The following is a 27,154-nucleotide window of genomic DNA, read 5'->3' on the forward strand; positions in this document are numbered from 1 at the left end:
AAAATGGAAGTCTACCTGAAAAAGAATTCAGAATAATGATAGTAAACATGATCCAAAATCTTGGAAATAGAATAGAGAAAATGCAAGAAACATTTAACAAGGACCTAGAAGAACTAAAGATGAAACAAGCAACAATGAACAACACAATAAATGAAATTAAAAATACTCTAGAAGGGATCAATAGCAAAATAACTGAGGCAGAAGAACGGATAAGTGACCTGGAAGATAAAATAGTGGAAATAACTACTGCAGAGCAGAATAAAGTAAAAAGAATGAAAAGAACTGAGGACAGTCTCAGAGACCTCTGGGACAACATTAAACACACCAACATTCGAATTATAGGGGTTCCAGAAGAAGGAGAGAAAAAGAAAGGGACTGAGAAAATATTTGAAGAGATTATAGTTGAACACTTCCCTAATATGGGAAAGGAAATAGTTGATCAAGTCCAGGAAGCACAGAGAGTCCCATACAGGATACATCCAAGGAGAAACACAAGACACATATTAATCAAACTGTCAAAAATTAAATACAAAGAAAACATATTAAAAGCAGCAAGGTAAAAACAACAAATAACACACAAGAGAATCCCCATAAGGTTAACAGCTTATTTTTCAGGAGAAACTCTACAAGCCAGAAGGGACTGGCAGGACATATTTAAAGTGATGAAGGAGAAAAACCTGCGACCAAGATTACTCTACCCAGCAAGGGTCTCATTCAGATTTGATGGAGAAATTAAAACCTTTACAGACAAGCAAAAGCTGAGAGAGTTCAGCACCACCAAACCAGCTTTACAACAAATGCTAAACGATCTTCTCTAGGCAAGAAACACAAGAGAAGGAAAAGACCTATAATAACAAACCCAAAACAATTAAGAAAATGGGAACAGGAACATATATATCGATAATTACCTTAAATGTAAATGGATTAAATGCTCCCACCAAAAGACACAGACTGACTGAATGGATACAAAAACAAGCCCCATATATATGCTGTCTACAAGAGACCCACCTCAGACCTAGAGACACATACAGACTGAAAGTGAGGGGATGGAAAAAGATATTCCATGCAAATGGAAACCAAAAGAAAGCTGGAGTAGCAATTCTCATATCAGACAAAATAGACTTTAAAATAAAGGATATTAGAAGAGACAAAGAAGGACACTACATAATGATCAAGGGACTGATCCAAGAGAAGATATAACAATTGTAAATATTTATGCACCCAACATAGGAGCACCTCAATACATAAGGCAAATACTAACAGCCATTAAAGGGGAAATCGACAGTAACACATTCATAGTAGGGGAGGTTAACAGCCCACTTTCACCAATGGACAGATCATCCAAAATAAAAATAAATAAGGAAACACAAGCTTTAAATGATACATTAAACAAGATGGACTTAATTGATATTTATAGAATATTACATACAAAAGCAACAGAATACACAATTTTCTCAAGTGCTCATGGAACATCCTCCAGGATAGACCATATCTTGGGTCACAAATCAAGCCTTGGTACATTTAAGAAAATTGAAATTGTATCAAGTATCTTTTCCAACCACAACGTTATGAGACTAGATATCAATTACAGGAAAAGATCTGTAAAAAAAATACAAACACATGGAGGCTAAACAATACACTACTTAATAACGAAGTGATCACTGAAGAAGTCAAAGAGGAAATCAAAAAATACCTAGAAACAAATGACAATGGAGACATGACACCCAAAACCTATGGGATGCAGCAAAAGCAGTTCTAAGAGGGAACTTTATAGCAATACAATTCTACCTTAAGAAACAGGAAACATCTCGAATAAACAACCTAACCTTGCTCCTAAAGCAATTAGAGAAAGAAGAACAAAAAAACCCCAAAGTTACCAGAAGGAAAGAAATCATAAAGATCAGATCAGAAATAAATGAAAAAGAAATGAAGGAAACGATAGCAAAGATTAATAAAACTAGAAGCTGGTTCTTTGAGAAGATAAACAAAATTGATAAACCATTAGCCAGACTCAACAAGAATAAAAGGGAGAAGACTCAAATCAATAGAATTAGAAATGAAAAAGGAGAAATAGCAACTGACACTGCAGAAATACAAAGGATCATGAGAGATTACTACAAGCAACTCTATGCCAATAAAATGGACAACCTGGAAGAAATGGACAAATTCTTAGAAAGGCACAACCTGCCAAGACTGAATCAGGAAGAAATAGAAAATATGAATAGACCAATCACAAGCACTGAAATTGAAACTGTGATTAAAAATCTTCCAACAAACAAAAGCCCAGGACCAGATGGCTTCACAGGCGAATTCTATCAAACATTTAGAGAAGAGCTAACACCTACCCTTCTCAAACTGTTCCAAAATATAGCAGAGGGAGGAACACTCCCAAACTCATTCTACGAGGCCACCATCACCCTGATACCAAAACCAGACAAGGATGTCACAAAGAAAAAAAACTACAGGCCAATATCACTGATGAACATAGATGCAAAAATCCTCAACAAAATACTAGCAAACAGAATCCAACAGCACATTCAAAGGATCATACAGCATGATCAATTGGGGTTTATTCCAGGAATGCAAGGATTCTTCAATATACGCAAATCAATCAATGTGATACACCATATTAACATATTGAAGGAGAAAAACCATATGGTCATCTCAACAGATGCAGAAAAAGCTTTCGACAATATTCAACACCGATTTATGATAAAAACCCTCTAGATAGTAGGCATAGAGGGAACTTTCCTCAACATAATAAAGGCCATGTATGACAAACCCACAGCCAACATCGTTCTCAATGGTGGAAAACCGAAAGCATTTCCACTAAGATCAGGAACAAGACAAGGTTGCCCACTCTCACCATTCTTATTCAACATAGTTTCTAAGTTTTAACAACAGCAATCAGAGAAGAAAAGGAATAAAAGGAATCCAAATAAAAGGAATAAAGAAAAGGAATAAAAGGAATCCAAATCGGAAAAGAAGAAGCAAAGCTGTTACTGTTTGCAGATGACATGATACTATACATAGAGAATCCTAAAGATGCTACCAGAAAACTACTAGAGCTAATCAATGAATTTGGTAAAGTAGCAGGATACAAAATTAATGCACAGAAATCTCTGGCATTCCTATACACTAATGATGAAAAATCTGAAAGTGAAATCAAGAAAACACTCCCGTTTACCATTGTAACAAAAAGAATAAAATATCTAGGAATAAACCTACCTAAGGAGTCAAAAGACCTGTATGCAGAAAACTATAAGACATGGATGAAAGAAATTAAGGATGATACAAATAGATGGAGAGATATACCATGTTCTTGGATTGGAAGAATCAACATTGTGAAAATGACTCTACTTCCCAAAGCAATCTATAGATTCAATGCCATCCCTATCAAACTACCCCTGGCATTTTTCACAGAACTAGAACAAAAAACTTCACAACTTGTATGGAAACACAAAAGACCCCGAATAATCAAAGCAATCTTCAGAACGAAAAACGTAGATGGACGAATGAGGCTCCCTGACTTCAGACTATACTACAAAGCTACAGTAATCAAGACAGTATGGTACTGGCACAAAAACAGAAATATAGATCAAGGGAACAGGATAGAAAGCCCAGAGATAAACCCACGCACATATGGTCACTTTATCTTTAATAAAGGAGCCAGGAATGTACAGTGCAGAAAGGACAGCCTCTTCAATAAGTGGTGCTGGGAAAACTGGACAGGTACATGTAAAAGTATGAGATTAGATCACTCCTTAACAACATACACACAAATAAGCTCAAAATGGATTAAAGACCTAAATGTAAGGCCAGAAACTATCAAATTCTTAGAGGAAAACATAGGCAGAACACTCTATGACATAAATCACAGCAAGATCCTTTTTGACCCACCTCCTAGAGAAATGGAAATAAAAACAAAAATAAACAAATGGGACCTAATTAAACTGCAAAGCTTTTCACAGCAAAGGAAACCATAAACAAGACCAAAAGACAAGCCTCAGAATGGGAGAAAATATTTGCAGATGAAGCAACTGACAAAGGATTAATCTCCAAAATTTACAACCAGCTAATGCAGCTCAATAACAAAAAAACAAACAACCCAATCCAAAAATGGGCAGAAGACCTAAATAGACATTCCTCCAAAGAAGATATACAGACTGCCAACAAACACGTGAAAGAATGCTCAACATCATTAATCATTAGAGAAATGCAAAGCAAAACTACAATGAGATATCTCACACCAGTCATAATGGCCATCATCAAAAAATCTAGAAACAATAAATGCTGGAGAGGATGTGGAGAAAAGGGAACACTCTTGCACTGCTGGTGGGAATGTGAATTGGTGCAGCCACTATGGAGAACAGTATGGCGATTCCTTAAAAAACTACAAATAGAACTACCATACGACCCAGCAATCCCACTACTGGGCACATACCCTGAGGAAACCGTAATTCAAAAAGAATCATGTACCAAAATGTTCATTGCAGCTCTATTTACAATAGCCCAGAGATGGAAACAACCTAAGTGCCCATCATCAGATGAATGGATAAAGAAGATGTGGCACATATATACAATGGAATATTACTCAGCCATATAAAGAAACGAAATTGAACTATTTTTAATGAAGTGGATGGACCCAGAGTCTGTCATACAGAGTGAAGTAAGTCAGAAAGAGAAAGACAAATACCGTATGCTAAGACATTTATATGGAATTTAAGAAAAAAAAAATGTCATGAAGAACCTAGGGGTAAGAGAGGAATAAAGACACAGACCTAGTAGAGTATCAATTTGAGGATATGGAGAGGGGGAAGGGTAAGCTTTGACAAAGTGAGAGAGTGGCATGGACATATATACACTACCAAACGTAAAATAGACAGCTAGTGGGAAGCAGCCGCACATCACAGAGAGATCAGCTCGGTGCTTTGTGACCACCTAGAGGGGTGGGGTAGGGAGGGTGGGAGGGAGGGAGACGCAAGAGGGAAGAGATATGGGAACATATGTATAACTGATTCACTTTGTTATAAAGCAGAAACTAACACACCATTGTAAAGCAATTATACTCCAATAAAGATGTTAAAAAAAAAAAAAGAAAAAACTTACTTTGGAGTTTTTCATTGCTAAGATTAGAGGTGTTTGTGTTACTTTTTGTATTTTCAAGTTTATAAAAATATGGAAAATTAATGGTCATAAAAACAAATGTCTTTAAAAATATCAGTTAGCTTATGAGTTACAATAAAACAGCTGAAGGTACTAAAAGAGATTTAGCAAAAATAGTTTAACAATATTTCATTTTGTAAACATTACTGTAAATTTATTAACTAAGAGGTATTGATACATATTCTAATTAATTTGCTTGTATATCACTTAACAATTTTTACAAAACAAAAATTTTCTATGTTTTGTTCCTGTTCTTCGCATACATAAATGTTTGGTCCCAGAGAATTCTGCATACAATGTGCCATACTTCACCGTTTGTACCTTTTATTATGAATAAGTGGTACGTAGTTAGTTCATCCATCACTCTTAAATTTACTTGGAAAAGTGCAATGTGAGATCCACTGCTGTTAATTCCAAAACAAACAGACTAGGGACATGCAATGTTTCATTTCCCCTTAATGGCTGATTTGCACGCCACATTGGGAATGATCAATTGTGTGAAAACTGGCTCTGCAAGGACAAAAAGGGGGAAAGAGTGGGTAAGGTATATCATAGTCACTGGACTAGTGTTACATATATCTGCAGTTAAGGAGTTAATGCAATATCTTCCTTTATAAAATATACATTCCCATGATCATCCAGTGAAATGTAACGATATAATTAACTCAGGCACAATAAATGTTAATTAGCTTCCTGCACTAACAGTAATGTCTTATTTACCAAATTAACCCAATCACTGTGCTGTCTTGAAATTCTACCTAATTTTTCCTGAAATCTTATGAAGGAAATCTTATATTTATAAAAATCAACCCCTCTGAATTTGGTGTTAAAATCTGATGCAATAGTTTAATAGGTCAGTTGTTGGCATTTAATTAAAAATGTTTGACTGTAATGAAGAAATTAGGGAAAACGTGTTATATAATGGTATTCAATGTCAAGGTTAAGGTCAAAGTTAAGCTGAAACCCAAGATTTGATTTTAAATATATGTGTTTAGATAAGTAGTCAAGCTCATATTAGAACATTCCTTTAGGAAATACACCGTAGGGATACTCTTACCAGACCTATGAATTGGTGAATCCATATAAAAAGATCATAACCCAAGTTCAGAGCTTTCACTGGTTATCAGTGGCTTTCTACAGACAATAACGGAGACAAATTGCTTTGCTTATATGATCTTTTCACAGGTTATAAAACTCACAGTCTTAGGGAAAGAAAGGAAAAGGAAAAGTGATGGGGAATGGCTGTGACTGTTCTTAGATGTTTCTGAGACAAGAATTCACTCAGCCCGTGTTTACTGAGCATCCTCCAAGTGTCCAGCACTGTGACAGGTTCTATCTAGGGTTACAATGGAGAACTGAAAATACTTCTGCAGGAGAAGCTCAGAGTCCAGTTAGGGACGGGAGGATGAACATACAGACAGCGAAGGATTATCAGTTCCCTACATACTTAGTAAGTAACAGCAGAGGAGCTGACTCAGGTGACTCAATATTCTTACATGAGGCAAAACCTTGACCCATATGTTGACGGATGTGTAGTCATTTTCCAGGCATAAGAAAAGGTGACGTTGGGCTTCCCTGGTGGCGCAGTGGTTGAGAGTCCCCCTGCCGATGCAGGGGACGCGGGTTCGTTCTGCGGTCTGGGAGGATCCCACGTGCCGCGGAGCGGCTGGGCCCGTGAGCCATGGCCACTGAGCCTGCGCGTCCGGAGCCTGTGCTCCGCAATGGGAGAGGCCACAACAGTGAGAGGCCCGCGTACCACAAAGGAGAAAAAAAAAAAAAAGAAAAGGTGACGTCATTCTAGGCAAAGAGGAGAACATGCGTTAGTCCACTGGCCGAGTTATACAAAAGACTGTAACTCAGGTAATAGTTTAGAATGCTAACCCAAGTTCAAATGTTTGGTGCATGATAGGGTGTGGCTGGATACATTTGGAGTATATCTTGAAATCAGATATTGTAGGGCATTTTATTCTCATTCAAATGTGTCTGGATTGTAAATTTCAAGGCAAAGGGAGTATGGCTACAGGAGATATTTACCCAAAGAGTAAAATATTCAGATTTGTGTGTCCGAAAGAATCCCAACGGCAAGGGCAATGACATGCTAGTAGGGAGTAGTGCTGGAGTCAGATAGATATTAAAATGTTTATGGCCACAATCTAGGTATAAACTGCAGGGCCACATAGTAGTCATGGCAAAGTAAAGAAGAAGATTGTTTTAAAGGCTATTAAGTGATAGAGTCACCTGGATTGGTCACTCATCTTGATTAAAGAGGCCAGGGAACTGAGAAAATGACTCAAATTCTAAAGTGTAACTGCATGGTGGCACCTGCAGTAACCATAATAGGGTTTAAGGGAAGAGAAAAAGGGTGAAATTAATAAATAAATTGGCATTTGGACTCACAAAATTGTAGTTCTTTTTAGAATACCATTAATTCATTGCTTCAAACAACAAACATCTAGTGAGCACTTCTTCCAGTTCTCACTATACTAAGAGTTGGCTATAAAGATGAAGACACTGAGAAACTAAAGAGCTACTATCTAAACTGACAGAAAAAAGTAAATGAGGTGAAGATTTTGAAAATGTATGAGTTACAAAGGACAAATTACCCAAGAAAAAAGGCTGAGAAGAATTTAAGGGGATTAGATTAATAACACTGGTTTTCTGTTTTGACTGTGACCCTCAGTAAAAAACACATTTTACCATGTAAGTCAGGCACACATGTATATACAAGTTATTAAAAGTAATTATGGAATATAGTCTTTATTTTATTATATTTCATTTTAAAATGCTGATGATAACATACTAAATTGATTTTATGATTGACTCTTAGGTCATCCCTGAAGTTTGAACAACACTGACAGAGAATTTAGATAGCAGGACTAGTTTTGTTCAGCAGCCAGCAAAACAAAGAAGTGTGGGTGTCAGGAACAATGTGATCAAGTCGCCTTTCTCACCTTTCTCGTTAGCAGGAAGAAGAGAGTCTGAACAAAGGAAGAGGATTCTCTCTCTTAATTATCTTTTCCTTACTCTGCACAGCCCTTGAGGGCCCCCTAGCCCAACACATGAAGGAAATAATGAGATTAAAGTCCATGACCCAGTTACTCTTTAAGATTAAAAAAAATAAACACTTTTATTAATGTATTCTAAACTTGTAGCTGATCTCTCAAGTTAATAAACAGGAACATCATTCAATTCACCTAACATTTATTTCCTTCTCCTATGTGCCCTGCTTTGTGTTAATTTTCCAGGGAGAGCTATAAAAAAACTGAAATAAACAACCTAGAACTCTTTATATATACAGGGTTTTTCTTTGCCTTAAATTTGCCACCTCTACCTTGCGACTTACGTGCCTCTTCCTTGTGAAAGGTGCAGATGCAACCCTAACCTAAGTAAGGAAGCCTCTGACATTACCATAATCTGTTTAATGTATTTTAATAGGCTTAATATTCAGAGTATTTCAGTCGATTTATTTTTCTGCATTATTTGATATGATTATACAGTTTTGACACTCAAAAAAATTCAGTTTTAATTACTCTATTATTCAAGTGCTACATTTTGCAGGTTGTTAGTACCTAGGGTAGGGACCCAATTTGTCAACAGTTTTTACTTTGGCAGACATTTCTTTATTTTTGCTCCCTAAATGGAGTAATGAAAAACAGCAGAATTAGCACTGAGGCACTATTGGCGTTACTCCACCTCAACAGTCTTTTTACCCCATCATCAAAAAGCCATTAGACCTAATCATTTGACATTATTTTCTAACCTAGATTTTTTTTAAAAACTAAATTCAAAAATGAAGTAAGAACAGCTACGAAATCTTTTGTGGCACATTTGTGTATCAAGCACTGATTTTTACATCAGTGGCATTAAAGTCAAATGATCTTGATTTGAGAAAGTCACAAAAACCATGTATTCAGAGTTAAAAAGTAGGTAAGTTTTCAAACATGAACCTGTGATTCATGGAAAGAAAGAAATATTTTTTAAATGACTGCACTGTTATAAGGTTTTTCGTCTTCCCCCAAAGGAATGGTCTACTTTATCTATCATTGCAATCAAAGTAAACAGAGTTTAATATCCACTTACTTGCTGAGCTTAATAAAGAGGTCATTATATTGTATCCAAAACCACTAAAAATGATTGACTCACTGTCCAGTTGGAAAACTGGCTCATAACAGTGAATGCACGGCTGACGCTTTGTTTTTCCAATTTTTGAATTGTTCCTTTTGTCACAAGCACTAGGTGCACATCTGATATCACACTTCTTATTAAATAACCTATATGAAACAAATCTGGTTCCATAACCAACTTTCGTGCAATTAGGTAATACAAGCACAACATGCCCGCATTATTCCGTGTTTCAACACAGAGAGGACTTGAACTTCGATTAAAGAACAAAAAAAATTTAGAAATCGCTTCCCTTCCTTCAGTGTAATTTTTCCCCCTTTGGGTCTCACAGGGTTCAAGTTTTCTGTCCCCCATCAGCCGACTGCACTCTCAGTGCAACCTGGTGATGTACAAAATAGTCTCGGGGATTTCTCCTTTAGATTCTGGAACACCTACAAATATTCTTAAAATGAATAAAGAAAATAAGATAGCAAACATATGAACTATTTAAAAATAATGACTGAGATATGTTATCAGAATTTCCCTTTCTGGAAATGATTAAAATATGAAGTTTTGGTGAGTAAGAATTTCAAACTCTGTAATCTGAAACTTAGAAAAAGTTCAAAACAAGAATTCTTTTTGCTACAGAAACGCTTTAGAGAAAGTTCAAAACAAGAATTCTTTTTGCTATAAAAGAAGTGGCTTTTATTTAAAATTAAGTTTATTACTATTTGTATATACATGTATTTAGTGATATATATCACTCTATATAAATATATGTGTATACGTGTGTGTGCGTATATATATATATATATATATATATGCATAAACGCACACATATTCTATTCTACTTCCTTTCTTTCCACCACCTGCCCCCTCACTCCCCAGTGGCTACCTAGAAATATAAACTCCATGAGGACAGGAACTTTGTTTATTGTTCATAGCCCAGGGCCTACTACATAGAAGTAAGTCCATGAATATTTGTTGAATGAATACATGGGATACCTAAGTTCTCCAGTTTCATATATTTAACTAACATAATTTAAAACATGACTTTCTTTTCAGGTAATGTAATCCCCTTAAATTTCAAATGACTTCTAAATATTATAATTATCTTCTTTATTAAAAAGCAGGTGCTTCTTTTTTTTTTTTTTTTTTTTTGTGGTACACAGGCCTCTCACTGTTGTGGCCTCTCCCGTTGCGGAGCACAGGCTCCGGACGCGCAGGCTCAGCGGCCATGGCTCACGGGCCCAGCCGCTCCGTGGCATGTGGGATCTTCCTGGACCAGGGCATGAACCTGTGTCCCCTGCATCGGCAGGGGGACTCTCAACCACTGCGTCACCAGGGAAGCCCCAGCAGGTGCTTAATTTAAAAAGCACCTGCTGTTTAATTAAAAAAAACAACAAAAAAAACACTGCTTCTTCAAAACTATCTCTGCTTCCTAGGCATATTTGGTATTACATTTATATTTTCTTTGTTTGGGTAAATAGAGCAGTTGAGTGGCACATCTAAGGGACAGTAAAACCCTGGTGGTCTCTGTCCATCATACAGAGAAGCAAAATGTGAGATGAATCAACAGAATTCTTTTCAACTAATTGAGCTGAAAAGAAAGAGTTCATGTGAAAGCATCTGGTGGGATGTTAGTGGATATAAGATACTTATTGAGACCAAGAATATTAGTCTTCATCTCGTGGAATCAATCAATTAATGCTTCCACACATGCTCATACCATGGTATTGACACTGACCATTAATGTGAAAAAAATAAAATGGAATAAAACTTGTTAAATGAAGATATTATCTGACTTCAAGGATAAACGGTTCAATCTTAAAAATGGTTAATGCGTTCTCCTGAAAGACACCTGCCTGTATCTGCTTGAGGACATGTCTCTAACAGATACAGATTCTCATTTTTATCCATATCAATTGCTGGAGAAGGATAAAAGGGGAAATCTTTAATTATAATGCTATAAGCTATTTATTCTTCAGAATATTAAATAAGCATGACTTAAAACCTGAAGCATATATTTTCAAAATTAATTTTATTTTAAAAGTAAAATTAGTTTTCTAATTCCACATATAAAGTATTATGCGCCTCCATATTTATGTATCATTCTATAGTGGTGAAGCTGTCACAAATTTAGGTTATAGAAATATGCATATAAATTGGTAGGGTACCCTGCACATTATACATCTCCTCCTTTGTAAAGAGAAGATAAAGCCATCCTTGCAGAGCTGTTGTGAATCTTAAAGGATGCTGTACAGTGAAACCCCACTGCATAGTTACTACCTTAGTAGATGGTGGCCATTATCAGCATTATCATTAAATTTCAACATGCAACTCTAGGTCCTTTAGCTAAAAAGAATGTCAGAAAATGGTCACCAAGTTACTGTAGTTTCAAGACTAATACATAAAATAGAGACTAACAAAGTTATCAGGAAACAACCTGGAATTCTATCAAATGTTACCTTTGGGCACAGTTTTAAAAATTCCCAGTTCTTTGAAGAATATTATTCTTGCTGCATTTCTCAACCTACTTGAGCATATCAAAGCTTGCATACTGTGATAATACCTACATTACTCCACTATATTTCTGCTTACACAACTGGATGAATATTCTTAATATAGGATTCATTCAAGCATTATGCCTTTTTGCTTAAAGCATGTCAAGCTAAAATAGCTCATGCACTGAAAACTGGAGTACCCTGTCAGCCCATTTTCCTCTCTTAAAGATGTCTTTATTAGCTTAATGCTTTCCACTTATCTGTCTACAGCCATCTGTGAAAGCTGAATGGCTTGAGATACCCTGTGCTACTTATAACTCTTCCTAGTCGGCCCATATTGACTCCTCTGTGTATGACTGATGTACACTAAGTAACAAAGATGAGAGTCAGAGTGTTTCCATACTGATTTGGTGGACTTAACGGGCTTTCCTATTAAAACAGTACTATTCAAGAATATTTAACCTAAACAATTTTAAGTCCTCCTCTGAGTGATATACAGTTACCGAAATAAATTTCAGATAAAATTTCAGTTGGCTCTATAACAAAGGTTTTGTTTATTGACTTAGAGGGCTTTTGGGGATTTGGTTATGTTTCCCTCTAAGTTTTTTTAAAAAACAGCTTGAACCTAGAGGAACCTTTGATTACACTTGATATATTCCTCCTCTCTCAAATAAAATTAGTAGTTGACACCCTCTATGAACATGAAATATATATGTGTGTGTATATATATATATATATATATACACATATATGTAGTAATGTATTATATACAGTTAATATAATAATATAAAATCCTAAGAACTGTTGTCTTATTTACATGGAGGAAATCATGCTAACTTCAGTCAAGATGAGGTCAAATAATTCTCATCATTGTTGAAATGTTGTTCTAAAAACAATATGCTTAATGATAAACTACTAAGGAAGTCAGTAGAGTGAGTTATACATTTTCAAAATTCCTGTTATCTTTGGCTAAAAATGTTTAAATGATACAACCTTCATGGTATGCTGAAAGTGACCACTTTTCATTTTTCTGTTTATACTTTTTACTGACTTACATTAATAACAATTTTACTGACTAAGACAAGGAGTGCCCTCAATAAACCAAGAATGTAACAGGAAAGATGGATACTGCTATAGACTGAACACCCCATCAAATTCATATGTTAAATCCTAATGCCCAGTGTGAGAGTATTTGGAGGTAGGGCCTCTGGGAGGTGATTATTAGATGATGAGGGTGGAGCTCTCATGAATGGGATTAGTGCCCTTATGAAACATAAAAGAGGCTCAAGAAAGCCCCTTTGCCACTTCCACCAGGTGAGGACACAGCAAAAAGATGGCTTTCTAGGAAACAGGCCCTTACCATACATAAAATCTGCCAGTGATTTGATCTTGGATTTCCCAGTTTCTAGAATTGTGATTAAATTTCTGTTGTTTATAAGCTACTCAGTTAATGGTGCTGTTTTAGCAGCCCAAAGAGACAAAGACAGAAATGTCAACCAATTATTGCAAAAGAAGTGAATGTGTTCTATCAAAGAGGCATCTATACAGTACAGAGGTTAAAGAAAAGGAGGCAACAGTCAATTTTAAGAGGATTAAGGAAGTTTTCATAGGTGGCAGAGCAGGTAAAATGAGTTTGGAAGGAAGCATCAGAGTTTGATGGGCAGTATCTGCAAACATTAGGAGGCTTGCGGTGTCACACAGGTAAGGCTGGGGTGCTTCTAGCTAGGGCTTGGTCAGCAAACAGGTGGCCAGCAAACAGGTGGAGGGGTTCTGCAGCAGGAAAACAAGAGGGGGCCACATAAAGCCCCCCCCAGGGCACTAACAAGTCATCTGATTCCACTTCCGGTGACTCTGCAGCAGACATTCAACTTTAATGGACTCATCTTCTGCTTGTCCTCGAATACCTCCCGCTCATTCACAACTGTGAATGGGAGGCTTAAACTGTTCCCTTTATCTGGATGATGCTACGCTTAGACTTATAGCCTGACAAAGTGTGCCTGTTGTTAAAGTCCCACTGATACAGACACTTCATCTATCTCTGTCTCCAAATTACAGGAGACTTCAGTTCTGAATACCCGAGGTCTCCTCCAAACTCTGGTACTTCTCTCTAGTTTTTAGAGATATTGTTTTATGAAATACTAGACTGACATCTAAGTCAGACTCCTTTAGAAGGAGACATCTAAAGTCACGAACAGTTTTTAAGATTAACATCACAAATCCATAATGGTCATGGAAATAAGGACACATGAGTACGACTGTGTTCCAACATCATGACCCTGCTTTTTCATTTTATTACACCCTAAATCCTAATATGAGAGGTCAAAATGTGAACGCTGGCCACATTAAAGGACTGCAAGTATGGAATGAGGCAGGGCCCAGGAGAAGCAGGACAGAATAAGCACCATGGTCATCTCTCACCCGGGGCCCCAAGCAGGGTCAGCAAAGCAGCAGTCCAGCCTAACACCACATCCATGGTTTGTGGGCTCCTACCTAGGAATCCACCTCCAAAACCTTTACCCTCAAAAGCCTCCTCCAGAAACATGATTTTCCATGTCAGGCACAAACTCTATAAAGGCTAAAGGTATTGCAAAAATAAGCAACAAGAATAAAAGGGAGTGCGCACAGAAGCATTCAGTAATGTTATAATCTGAGTTACAGACAAGTCACATTCCATTGACATGCAAAAGACTCTCTGGCTGCTGATTTAGATGGATACAGAGATGGACCAGACCCAACACCGCCATTGTTTCAGATGGTGTATAATTAACACGTGAGAGAAAGAGACTGAGCTTTCTGTTCTGACTGACATATAGCAGCCAGACAATCTACTCTTGGATTACGGCCCCAGCTTATCAGTATTTTCCACCTTGGAAACAAATCGTGACTCATTCGAAAAATGCCACCCATTCCAACTACTGAATTTTGTCCAATACAAACCCAAAAGACAATACTTGAAATTTCTTCATAACAAGAACAAGTAGAGAGTCTGTCTTAGAGCCTAGGGTTATGAAAGTGGAAGTTCAAACCCTCACTCTCCATTGTTTTGTGACACATATTCTACATTTCCATCTCCTTTCCTCTTTCTTCCTTTTCTTTCCAGAAAGTCATTTTAAATGTGGTAACAGCCCAATCTTCCTAACAAATTAAATAATGAGCTGATGTTCTCTGTTAGGCCTAAAAAAGGCCAATGGATTTTTGTCACCTTTATTTTTTAAATCAGGATGCCGTATTTGTTATGTTTGTACTTGTAATTTGATTTAAATTATTGTCTGTCGTTTTTGAAATTGTGGATCTAACAAAGCAAATCCTATAATTGAACACATTTCTAAAAGTCCCCTAAATACAACGTATTGCAAAGACACTTTCAGAATCAGAGAATCTCTCATTTACATTACTTTATAATTGCATTACATAGTAATTTGCAATTATACCTCCACAATTCCCAATGGTGATAGCCTACCCTTTCTTGCCAGATGCTGTGTTCCACCATCCTAACAAAAGCATTATGGAGTATATTATAATTATTCCCATTCTATTTCTCATAAACCGAGGCTTCAAAAAGTTCAGTAACTACTTTAGATTTCACCATTAATTCATTAATGGTTTTGAACCTAGGACTTTCTGATTCCAAAATCTGTAGTCAGCACCAAAATCCCATGCTCATCCAGTGAATAATAATCACTAATGCTGATTGGCTACTTACTGTCACACAGTGCTCCTAAGAGCTTGACCACATTAACTCATGTAATTCACACAACAACCCTATGAGATAAATACTCTTATTATTAGACCCATTTTACAGATGAGCACACTAAGGCACAGAGAGGTTAAGTGACTTGTTCAACACTGCAAAGCAGGAAAATGATGAAACTGGGTTGTAACCCCAGGCAATCTGACTCTACCACTCCCTGCTCCACCCCTGGCCCCACCACCATACTTAAGGACTACACTACAATATCAGCAAGTGAATGTATGTTACCTATTTTTAAGATTTTTGTTTCACTTATATGTAAAAATTTTATTTGTGTAATAAACCATGGCCTCTTCAATGGTAATCATAACTAATTTCTGGAAAAGAATTTCCAAACCAGTTTTATTGCACTGACCCGGTTACATAATAATTTGTTTAATTTTAGTGGAAAAGTCTTTCTCAATATTACTAAATATAGTTGTCAAGATTTTCATTTACAGTCTTTTATTTTAAACAGGCTAGCTGTATTCTGTTGGCTAAAGAGAATGGTCAGATGAGGTGTTAAAGAGATTTCAGTAAACAAAAAAATTAATACATTAAACTGAAGGAGTAATATCTGATCGAATTTCTATGTTGCTCCCTTGGGATCCTGAAATTAAATGATACATAATAAGTATCTAGTGTATCTTGTCTCCTCCAAGAATAAAACACCTAAAAATAAACTATAATAGAGTAAACATCCTGGAGATCAGAAGTAGAAACCTAATTATTATGGTTGGTGGGGATTTGTGTGTGCAGTGTGTGTGAGAAAAGTGTTTTTTCATATTTCATTTAAACATAACTTTCTGAAATACAAAAAATAATTGGGGTCATGAGTTAACGTTAAGTGTAATTTTATCATTTATCTCTTAGGTGAATAACAAATAAAATGTTAGACTCTATTAACCAATTTAAAAAGAACACTGTGGTCACAACTTTATTTCCAGCTCCCTACTTGTAATAATAGTCAGCCACAGACGATATCTATTTTTATGGGGTTTTACTGTTAATAATTTCACATTCATTATCTTATTCGTCCTTTAATCTTGTGAATTAGGTAAAGCAGAAATTCTTCCTCTCATTTTGCAGATGAAGAAACTGAGCCCTAGATATTTAAGGGACTAGTCAGATGATAAATGTTGGAGCTGGAACTAAAATTAAGGGAATTGAGTAGAATTTCCTTTCAATGACACCATAAACAACCTATGTCAATTACCCGTATGATACTTGTGTAAGTGAAAGTGTATTAGATACCCTGTTAGATAAAACTGCAATAAAATTGAACTGTTTCACAATATTAAACTAAGTAAAATTTTCAGGCTTACACTGATTTATATGATATTAAAGAACCAAAAGACACTGCAACTTTTTATTCAGTTAAAAGAGAGGTAAAATTCTACACTTCTAAACTCTGCCTATTTAGATACATATATATTACCATATCAATATGCACACATATACATAACAGATACATCTAAACCTATTTTTTCCTTTTGCAGTTGGTTGGTACATAGACTAAGTCTAGCCAATTTCATAACAGCAAAACAAACGCAAGTATTTTGTACACTTCTTGCAAGGTAAGTGCACACTGTGCTGAAGAGCTCAATATATAACCATGTAAATGGTACTGAACAGAGAATACTTACTAGTGAGGAGCCTTGGCGGTGTACATCATGATGGGAATGGGTACAGTTCAGTCAATCCACAGTCCACTGAGCGACTCATAACTGAAACAAGCGCCATCACTGTTCAGACCTAAGCAGGCACACAAAGAGTGGACAGTCAGTAAACACCATTTCGTACCATTTGCACAAGAGCATCTTTCCAACCTGCAGCATTAAAAAAAAAAAAAAAGTCTGACAAGCAATCCAATGAAAGGGCTTTAATTTACACACCTCTGTTTTCCATATTATGAGCAATATAGCAGTGGAAACACACTGTACAGTCAGTAAAGAATAAATTTAGTGATTATGAAGCAATTAGGAAGTAATAATTTAGTAGTAAACTGGTATCACATTACTGGAGGCTATAAACTTATCAATAACAAACTGAACCAAAAAAATTAACATACTCTGATGTAAATTTTTGGGGGGCGGGGCTATGTGCTGAGCATTTATAGGACGTCTCTGTATGGAATTTCATTTAGTCTTGACAACAAAACTGCAATGTAGGTAATCTCCTCACTTTACAACACTTAAGGCTTAGAGGAGCAGGGCGGTTGGTGCAAGTCCCTATTCTATAGCTTATGCTTCTTCTCCGTATCATGTGGAGTGTGCCAAGCACACACTTTTTCCTATGCTTACTTGTGCTCCATGTAAATTACAATATGAAAAGCAGATACCAGGAGGATTATATAAAGACGTATCTTTGTTTCCCTGTTAGAAACTGTTAAAACTGTCAGAAGACAAGCACTGTATTCTACTCATCTTTGTATGCCAAAATGTAAAGTGAGATCTTGTTTTGGGATACAGTACCTGGCACACACTAATATTTGCTGAGTAAATAAATGAATAACAGCATCAACAGAAGTAGGAATTGGCAAATATCTTTTGTCTCAAGTCACACTTTTTGCTTTGTCAGTCCTTTCACTTACTTGCCAAACTTGTCTTCCTGTTTGCAACACAATCTCAGGAAAAAGTAGGAAGAAACATGTAAAAATCATGTGAATGAAGTTCAAATAGAATCATTCAAAGAATTACAAACTAGTCAGTAGTCAGTTTAATTTAGTTCAATTGGAGAGGTTTCGGAAGAACAGCAAAAGGTAAAGTAACAAAAATTTTCCAGAGAGGGAGAAAAGAAAAAATCCACCTTTCACTTCTAGGTCGGCCATCAGCTGGCTAACAAAATCTAATCACCTTTCCTGTGGTCAGATCCCAACAGAGGAGAAAACTGAAATGACTAAAGACTCCAGGTAGAAACTTCATGATCACAGGAAACTAAGAAGTGCTGCTTTGGATTGGAGATGCTGTAGAGAAGCAGCCAGACTGGAGACTCTGATGGTCAGACCCTAATTTACCCTGCAGACGAACAGCGTCTCAGCACCCTGCCTATGTAGGGCAGGGCCTGGCAAACCATAGCCTGCTGCCTGTTTTGGGGTAGCCCGTGAGCTGAGAATGGTTTTTGCACATTTAAATCGTTGGAGGAAGTTAAAAGAATCATATAAGTGTAAATTATTTGAAATTCAAATTTCAGAGTCTGTAAATAAAGTTTTATGAGAATACAGCCACAACCACTCACGTACATATTGTCTCTGGTTACTTTCATGCTACAACAGTAGAGTTGAGAGGTTGTGAAAAAAATAGTATGACTTGCAAAGTCTAAAATATATTTACTATTTGACCCTTTACAGAAATCATTGGCTGATTTCTGGTCTAGAAAACTGTTAGTTCTCAATTTGGAGGGGATGATACTAGAGAAAGGGGCTGCTTCAGGGCAGATTGGAAGCAGGAGGTGGGAATCCACTTCCCTACAAAGACCCATGGACAATGCAATATTATGAATATAGCAGGAGTTTTTCTGGGGACAGTGGGGTTCTTCCCTGGAGGAAGCACCAGAAAGGAAGGTAAATTCAGCCACACTCAATCTGGCACACAGGCTGGGCCCATGAGGATGGATGGAGAAATCTGGCTACCAGGATGTCAGTTTTCAATACAGCAGAATGAAGTTCTCATGAAGGAAATCAAACCTCCAGGGCTCTGATTCTCTTCCCATATGTGCCAGCCTCAAGAAAGGCAGATAACTTAGGCAACCAGTTTTGTTTTGTTGTTTTTGCTGAAGGTCTGAAGAAGAAGATTACGAGAGCAAACGGAGAAACCCTACGCAGGTAAAAGACACTCCATCTATCCCACAGAAGGGCAAATGGTGGGCCATATCTAAGGATGGATAAACAGGTGATGAAGCAAAACAAAACAAAGCACAAAGACTATATAAAAAAGAATCTGCTACATAACACAAGGAAACCATAGATGAAGTATTTGCATTTGAAAGATATCAAAGAAAGTTAAAATAATGTTTTGTAGCACGTCCGCTTTGTGCTTTTGATTAAGTTTGAGACAACACAGAATAAAATCCCAAAGATTTATCTTTAGAGAAGTTAATTACACCCCAATAAATGGAATGACACTTAAGTGGTTTCCCATTTAAATTTTAATTGCATCTCGGTGAAGAGAAGAGGGGTTTTGATCTCAAAGACTTGGGTCTGAACATCAATTCCACTTATTTTCTTGCTGTACGACCTTGGACAACTTACTTTCTATAAGTCTTATTCCCATCACCTCTTCAACAGGGTTATTCTGAGAGTTGTAGGACAAAATATGCATAAGAAGTCCAGCATACTGCCTGTCACATGGGAGTCACAGGATACTTAGCAGCTTCGTATGTTCTTTCTGGCCCTGCTTACTTTCTCACCCCCTCTTGTTCTAACAGCAATCAACTACCGCGATCATTACAGCTGTAGGAAAATGGCTGCCGGACACGTAGGTCTCATCTATGCTGTCACATTTGACTTTGCACCTTATTTTCTCTAGGTGGACTACACCTTTTAACTTTGGGCTCTTCTCTATTTAACTGGTAAGACGGTATTCACTTGAAAAAGAATTTAATTCAGAAGGGAATTCTGTAGCCATCCTTAATCCCTTAGGCAGAAATATACAGCCACAAGATTTTGCACATTAAATCTATTTTTATGATTAATACTGTATTATTATTTATTTACATGTGTCTTTCCCAGGAGGCTATATCTTGGTCAAGTGCATTGATAGGATACATCAAGAGGAAAAACTATGGTCTCATGGGGAAGACAGACATGGCAATGGAAACATACACACACACACACACACACACACACACACACACACACATACACTTGGCCTACATTTCTGCCTATTCACTGACCTCGCAGTGGACACTGCCCCCAAGTCTTTTGATCCTTACTGAATGGACAGCACCTCCTTCATGCAAGATGCAACCTGGAGTCAAACAGTGACTTCATCAATGCTTGGTGAACAACAGGCTCTATTATTTTCTTAAGGAATAAATAAAGAATGATGGAAAGGTAAAGTTGGTGAGGATTTGATACATAAAAAATGGACATTTAGAACACTGTTGGTGGCCCTGACCACTTAATTATCCTGGAACACCATTTGGAAATATGCACAAAATCGTACAAATGTCTTCATTTTACACACTTGGTTATTAAATCATCTTTAGAAGTAGTCCCCAGTGACAAACTTCTCCCATATCTTAAACATCTACCATGTGCCAGATTCTGGTAGGTACAACCTCTAAGTAGCTATTATTATTCTTTTTTTTTTTTTTCAGAGGAGAACATTGAAGGTGAGGAAACAAGAGAATTTTTTCTTGACTAGTATCACACAGGTAGTAGAGACTTAAGTATATCAAATTCTAAAGTCTAGGCATTGCCATATAAGAAACTAAGCTTGGTCTCTACATTGTAAGAAGATGTTCTTAACAGAACACTAATTGTGCAAACAGTTGATAAATGGTAGCTGTTATTACTACTATTATTAATACCATAACCCAACAAAAGGCAATCAGTTCAACACTACGGAATGTTACATTGTTAAATGTATATGATGCTTTATTGCTATAATAAGTATGAAAGTTATGCTGATATAAGGAAATGTGTACATAAATGCAGAATACAAAATATTACATATAGATTCATTAAAATTACAGGCAGTTCCACATAGGGTAGCTTAACAAAAATTAGAACACAGTGTGATACATATAATAAAATTTTCGATTATAGGTAACTTATTTGAAGTTCATCAATTTATTTGAGAAAGTGAAAATTTGCTTGAGTTCAAATTTATGTTTAAAAAAACAGATATGTATATACATTTCTAAAAGTGGTGATAACATCCTAGACCTTCTCCACATTTGAAAGCTCATTTTTTTCTCCGAGCAAGATAATATATTACTATTGTTTCAGTAAAGAGCTGTTTGTTTGTCCATTTATTTATTTTGCTGTTAGGAGTGGAAACATTTAGGGGCTGATTTAAAAAATAAGAATGACTGAAGTTTTCTTTGAAATGGAGTCATTTAAACCATCCACTCTAATTAAAACAGACATCGTTTACTTTAATATTTCCCAATTAGCATAAGCAATCAACATATGATGATGCTAACTCCTATACACAAAGGCTTTATATGTATATATTATATATATGTGATACATACACACACATATATATGAGAAAAAGAGACAGCTATTTCAGCAGAACCTCAAAAAGAATAGTGTCAAAAGTCATTATCCAAAAAAGGGTGAGAATATTCGACAAGAGCAACAGTTGAGGCTCAAAAACGTGTGGATTTGTGCTCAGACAGCATCTGAAAACTAACCCCACCAGAGGCTATCCAGCTCACTGCTCTTTTTAGTTGCAGACTTTCCTCTGAAGGCAGTTCTAATCAGTGTCACCCACTCGTGAGTTCTTTTATTCTCATCACATTATAAGAGAACAAAGGTACAAAAATTCAAAGAATTCAAAGAATTCAAAGAATTCTGTTTGAGCAAAAGCACCTTTTACCAGTGAAGGTGCAGGAAAGTGACCTTGATTGCAAAGCTATGAAACCTACTCATCTAGGAATCAGAAGCATCTCCTCCTGTGTGAGTGGGTGGCTTCTCTTCCCTATGATGATTATGTCAAGAGTTTAACGCCTGATTTATCCATGGTCTGAGCAAACTAATGGTTAGGTCTGAGGCAGATAGTGATATTCCGGATGAAAATATACATTTTAGCTAGGTTTTCCATAACTTGAAGACTATTTGAAGAGTATTTTTCTTTCTTCGTTGACTCTAAAATTATTTTTCACCAGGCTTAACTATTTTAGTAACTGCATTTGATAGCCACAGTGGTAAGGTAGAAAATAATAAACCAAAAAGAAGGACAGCCTCGGTGGAAAAGGCTCAGGCATAAGCAAAGTAGGAGGTATATCTCTAAGTCTGGTTTAAATTGCTACTGGGCAGGTTTATATGGGTGTTTACATTTGTAATGAGGCAACTGTCACTTCATGTTTACGTTTATTGGCTATTAGAGTTTAAAGAATAGTTGTACTGAAAATTAACTTCTATGTTTAGTCTACATTTGCTCTCCTAGTGTCCCAGTCATCTTCTCTCTTAAATTTAACTAAAGGACAGTTAAATTAACTAGACAAAAATCAGTGGATTATTTTTCATATGTAGTTTACAAAACAGAGACAGCCGGCCTCCAACTCTATTTAAATTTTAAATCAAACTCCAACGTTATCTAATTGGGTTGACACAACCATTAGACAGACTGTGGATAAAGGGCTCTCTTATGAATCAGTGCTGTCACGATGGTACAGAAGTGGTTAAACTGTCAGACGGAGGGGACAGGGGAGGTGAGCTAATGCAGAAAGGTCAAAAGTTAGGGCAAAGCCAACACAGAGAAAGTGGGAAGCAGTTTCTATTGGATTCTCCTTTAAAAAAAAAAAAGGAGGAAAAACCACCTTTCAGAGTCTCTCATCATGCTTTGTAATTGCACTGTAGGTGAGAACTATGTACATGAAAGAAAGAGATATTTGGAAAGCCCTCCCCAAAAGGTACAATCTCATTATTTCAGCCACTACACGCTCCTGCTCTCCCCTTTCTTTTTTCTCTTCTGCTTCTCCCCAACCCTCGCTTCTCTTCCTTTTCCTCTTCTACCTGTCCTTTTTAATTTTCATTTATTTTATTTTATTTTATTTTTTTTGCGGTACGCGGGCCTCTCACTGTTGTGGCCTCTCCCGTTGCAGAGCATAGGCTCTGGACGCGCAGGCTCAGCGGCCATGGCTCACGGGCCCAGCCGCTCCGCGGCATGTGGGATCTTCCCGGACCGGGGCACGAACCCGTGTCCCCCGCATCGGCAGGCGGACTCTCTACCACTACGCCACCAGGGAAGCCCTCTACCTGTCCTTTTTTAGCAGGAGCATCATCATAATCAGTGTTACTTATGTGCCTTCCCCTGTGCACAACACTTTGATGGGGGCTTTACACGCGTATCTGTTTTCTTTTCAATGTCTTCCAGAATTGCTATTACTATCCATCTTTTAAAAACCTGCAGTTCTTATCAAGTGAATTTTACAGCCAAATAGCCAGTGAGTGAGCAAATGTAGGAATCAAATCTGATTCAATCTAATTCTTTTATTAGTAAAAGAAAGATTCCTGGGAATAGAACTCTTTGCAAATGCAGAATTTAGCAGAACATCACAGACCCTGAGCATCTAAGGTATTAGGATGTTAGGTGGGGTGGTGGAATCTGGGAGCTGAATTAAGTTAACACAATTCCATATCAGAGAGCTATTCACTTAAACATTCTCAAATAACAACAACAGATAAGTTTGGGAACAAATGAAAGTAATTTCTGAACCTTAAAGTTAGGAGGGACAACAGGGTCAATGTACCAGTTAACTTATGGATGATAAAAACAAAGACAGACAATTGTTACTAGACCAACAGATATGTAAACAGGCAGGGTAGTTAAAGGGGTATTTCTTTACCAAACTGCAACAAAATTAGCAGTCTATGACTACCTCGGCCACCTGAAATATGCTAGGAATATTAGAGATGGAACCCAAGAAAAGCAAACTTAAAAGTCACCTTTGAAACCTAAGAAATGAAAGAAAAGAAAAAACAAAGAAAGAAAAGCAAGCTTAATTATTACCTTAAGACCTCATAGGACCCACTATTGGAATGAGGAAGCTTTCTACCGGAATACATCCACAGAGGCAAAATATTCATTTACATTGAGATGGAAATGGCGCCCTTACAATTTCTAAGCTGTCTGCTAGAATGCATAATTACTTTCAAGTACTTGAGAAGCCCGTGCACTCTTGATTCTGAAACCTGAAAAGGCCTTTGGTTTCCTGGAAGCACAGTATGAAGGAAGACAGCCAAAAAAGCATAGAAAATATTCAGGTTGGGGTTTTCTCTTTTCACATTACCAGCCTGGACTTTTAGATGGCTATCTTCGTGCATGTCTTTGGATACTTTCCTAGTTTTGTCTTGAAATGAAATGACTTATGATTCAGAAATCATAGTTAGCTCAAGTGGATATGACGATTTTCAAAAAGTTGAGGGCTTCCTAGTATCTTGGGTATAGAGATGCCTCGGGTATGTTTTGGAGTTAAAATATTTACAAATTTCACAAATGCTATTTAGTCTTTGGAAGTGATCGCACTTCCTTTAATCCCAGGGCACAGCTAAAAGACAAATGCGGTAAGCATTCCTTAGTACTAACATTCAGATCTCTCTTGACTAAGTGAGAAAGACTGCAAGTAAACAGGGCAACAGGATACTGTGTGCTTAGGGCAGAAAGAGGACAACCTCATCACTTAGGATGGCAGCAAGTGTGGCTTTTGCATTCAGTACTTCAGATGCATCATTTCATACAGCTGTCTCTCTTAGCCCAAGTCTCCTCTAACCTCTACATTTAAGCAAGGGAAGTATCATTTTAAATAAGGATAAAAAGAGGGCCTTCCCACTTATATATTAGAGAAAGTATGTTTTAGGTTACTTACAAATTGATATCAAGGATATTATTAAGAAACAATGAACAAGCAATAATTCTAAAGTAGAGGGCACGATAAAGGCTTTGGATAGGAACGCCTCTACCATATGTGTATATACACAGATTGTTCTTAAACTATGCATTTATACAGTGAGGCCAACCATTAAGATTACTGACCTTCCTGGCAGTTACCTGCTGAATTCCATAAGCCTCCAACTTCCTGATGGACGTAAGAACACGGGCTGGCAGCCCCACCAGTAAACTCTAAGCCAGTTAGTAGAATGCACTCTTCACAAAGTTTCCCTTTTTCCTCAGTCACAGCTCATGAGTATTAATCTTGAAGCTATGTTCCCCATCCCAGTAGAGACTGTTTGCCATTGGAGGAGAATGCCTTTAGCCAAGAGAATGCTAGTAACCATGTCCTCCGGCTAGGACTAGAAGTAAATTATTCAGCTAGAAATAAATTACTGAGATAGAATGGGGAGTAGTCAAACCACGTTCTCCTCTGGACATTCTGGGAACTGGAAAACCAAAGCCAAGGTTAGAATTTAGGTAATTCATCCAACGAAAGGAAACGTGACACCATGAGGATCGTCACATAACCCTAAACCAAATGTTATTCCTGCCTCCTGGACTCCAAATACAGAATGGAGTCGGGAGCAACAGACTTAAGACGCCTCACGGGCTTGGAACTAGCAATGCATTGTTGAAGTCTAAAGCATGCTTTCTCATACACGCGGCAGGCTTGCAACTTGAAAACAGTGCATGCTGTTCAAGATACCTAATCTGCCTCAGCCTCATCAGCAATGCCAGGTGAGGCTGCATCCCTCTGGTTCAAGGTCAAGCTGCAACAGCCTGTACCCAAAGGCCCGGATGACAGCCTCTTTCACAGCTCTTGCCTCTACTCCAGCCTAACCGATGGCCCCGCCCTCAAAAGCCACTGACCTCCATGAGGCTGACTCCTTGATTCTAGGGAACAAGCTTCAGAAGTACCAACAACAGGTCCAGGCCAGGAAAACGGCTGAGATTCCCAAACGAAAAAACAAATGTAGGGATGAGGGGAAAAAACATCTTCCCAATAGGACAGGATTCTTAGGCCTAAGCAAAACCCAAGGGCAACACAAGGAGCCTGAAGAAGTTGCTGACAAGAGTGTGAAAGTGTTTTCACAAGGTAGATCCCACGCTCAATGCGGTTCTGGGGTTCTAGAAATACAGGGCCTAAGGGGGAAAAAAAGAAATGCAAAGGACTTAAAATATACTAGATAGGAAAGAAAGGTCTCAAGTAAGACCTGGTGACTGGGGTTCCACTGAAAGTTGGTAATATGACAGCAACATGATGAACTTCCCTTTTAGGAGAGAAGAGACAGATAGATTGAGATCTTTTTGCCCCAGATATGCTGAGTGCATAATACCAATATTAACTAACAGAAAGATTTCTCCCAAGTTTTAATCTATCTTCCTTCCCTCAACAAAGATTTGGTGCTGAATTAATTCTACTACTCAGGTTCTGATAAAAGTATAAGCATTTGGTGGAAGAAAGTTGTAAAAGCAGCCCAGGCTGCAAATGCTAAAGACCAACCTAGAATGTAAGCTGCATGAGAGCAGAAGCTCGCTCACTGCTGCCTCTACAGCATGTAGCACAGTTGCCTGGAAGGTAGTGGAATATCTTTGGATGGATAAGCATGTTATAGAAAGACAGCATCTCCTAAGTAAGTCTTCACTGAAGTTTAGCAGCTCCTAGTAGTGGTATTACATACACCCTTCAATCAATGACAGCTTTACTACAGCACAGATGATTATTTTTATTATTCTGTATCATTTAGTCATCTTCTCCCGCGAACTAGGTAAAATGCTAGCTGTTCCAAATATGGACTGTATCGTTTAATCCTTATCACAACCTTGAAAATATATATCAGCCTCATTTAACAGATTAAGAAACTGATGATTCAAACTTAGGTTGAATTTTGCCAAATTTCATTCACTTTCCACCATACAATAATTTCTTTATCTTCTGTCACAGAGAATGTTCCTGAAATCAGAAATAATAGGTAGACTTCTGGAGGTGAGAGGTGGCAGCAAATTCTGGCATCATGATGATGTTGTTATATGATGGTAATCTAGCC

General features: G+C 37.3%; 1 protein-coding gene across 3 annotated transcripts in view; it reads right to left on the minus strand.

Annotated features, from left to right (window-relative positions):
* Window positions 1-27,154, minus strand: part of CHRM3 (cholinergic receptor muscarinic 3) — a 516,259-nt gene that overhangs the window by 357,440 nt on the left and 131,665 nt on the right. For 2 of the 3 annotated variants that reach the window (XM_073793631.1, XM_073793630.1), the window contains exon 2: window positions 17,148-17,256. The gene's annotated coding sequence lies outside the window, so the exon portion shown is untranslated. Of the gene's footprint in view, window positions 1-17,147; window positions 17,257-20,394; window positions 20,499-27,154 lie in introns of those variants that run through there. The other variant, XM_073793632.1, reaches the window with a different exon arrangement.

Source organism: Tursiops truncatus, chromosome 16 (genome assembly GCF_011762595.2).
Source record: "Tursiops truncatus isolate mTurTru1 chromosome 16, mTurTru1.mat.Y, whole genome shotgun sequence".
Lineage (NCBI taxonomy): Eukaryota > Metazoa > Chordata > Mammalia > Artiodactyla > Delphinidae > Tursiops > Tursiops truncatus.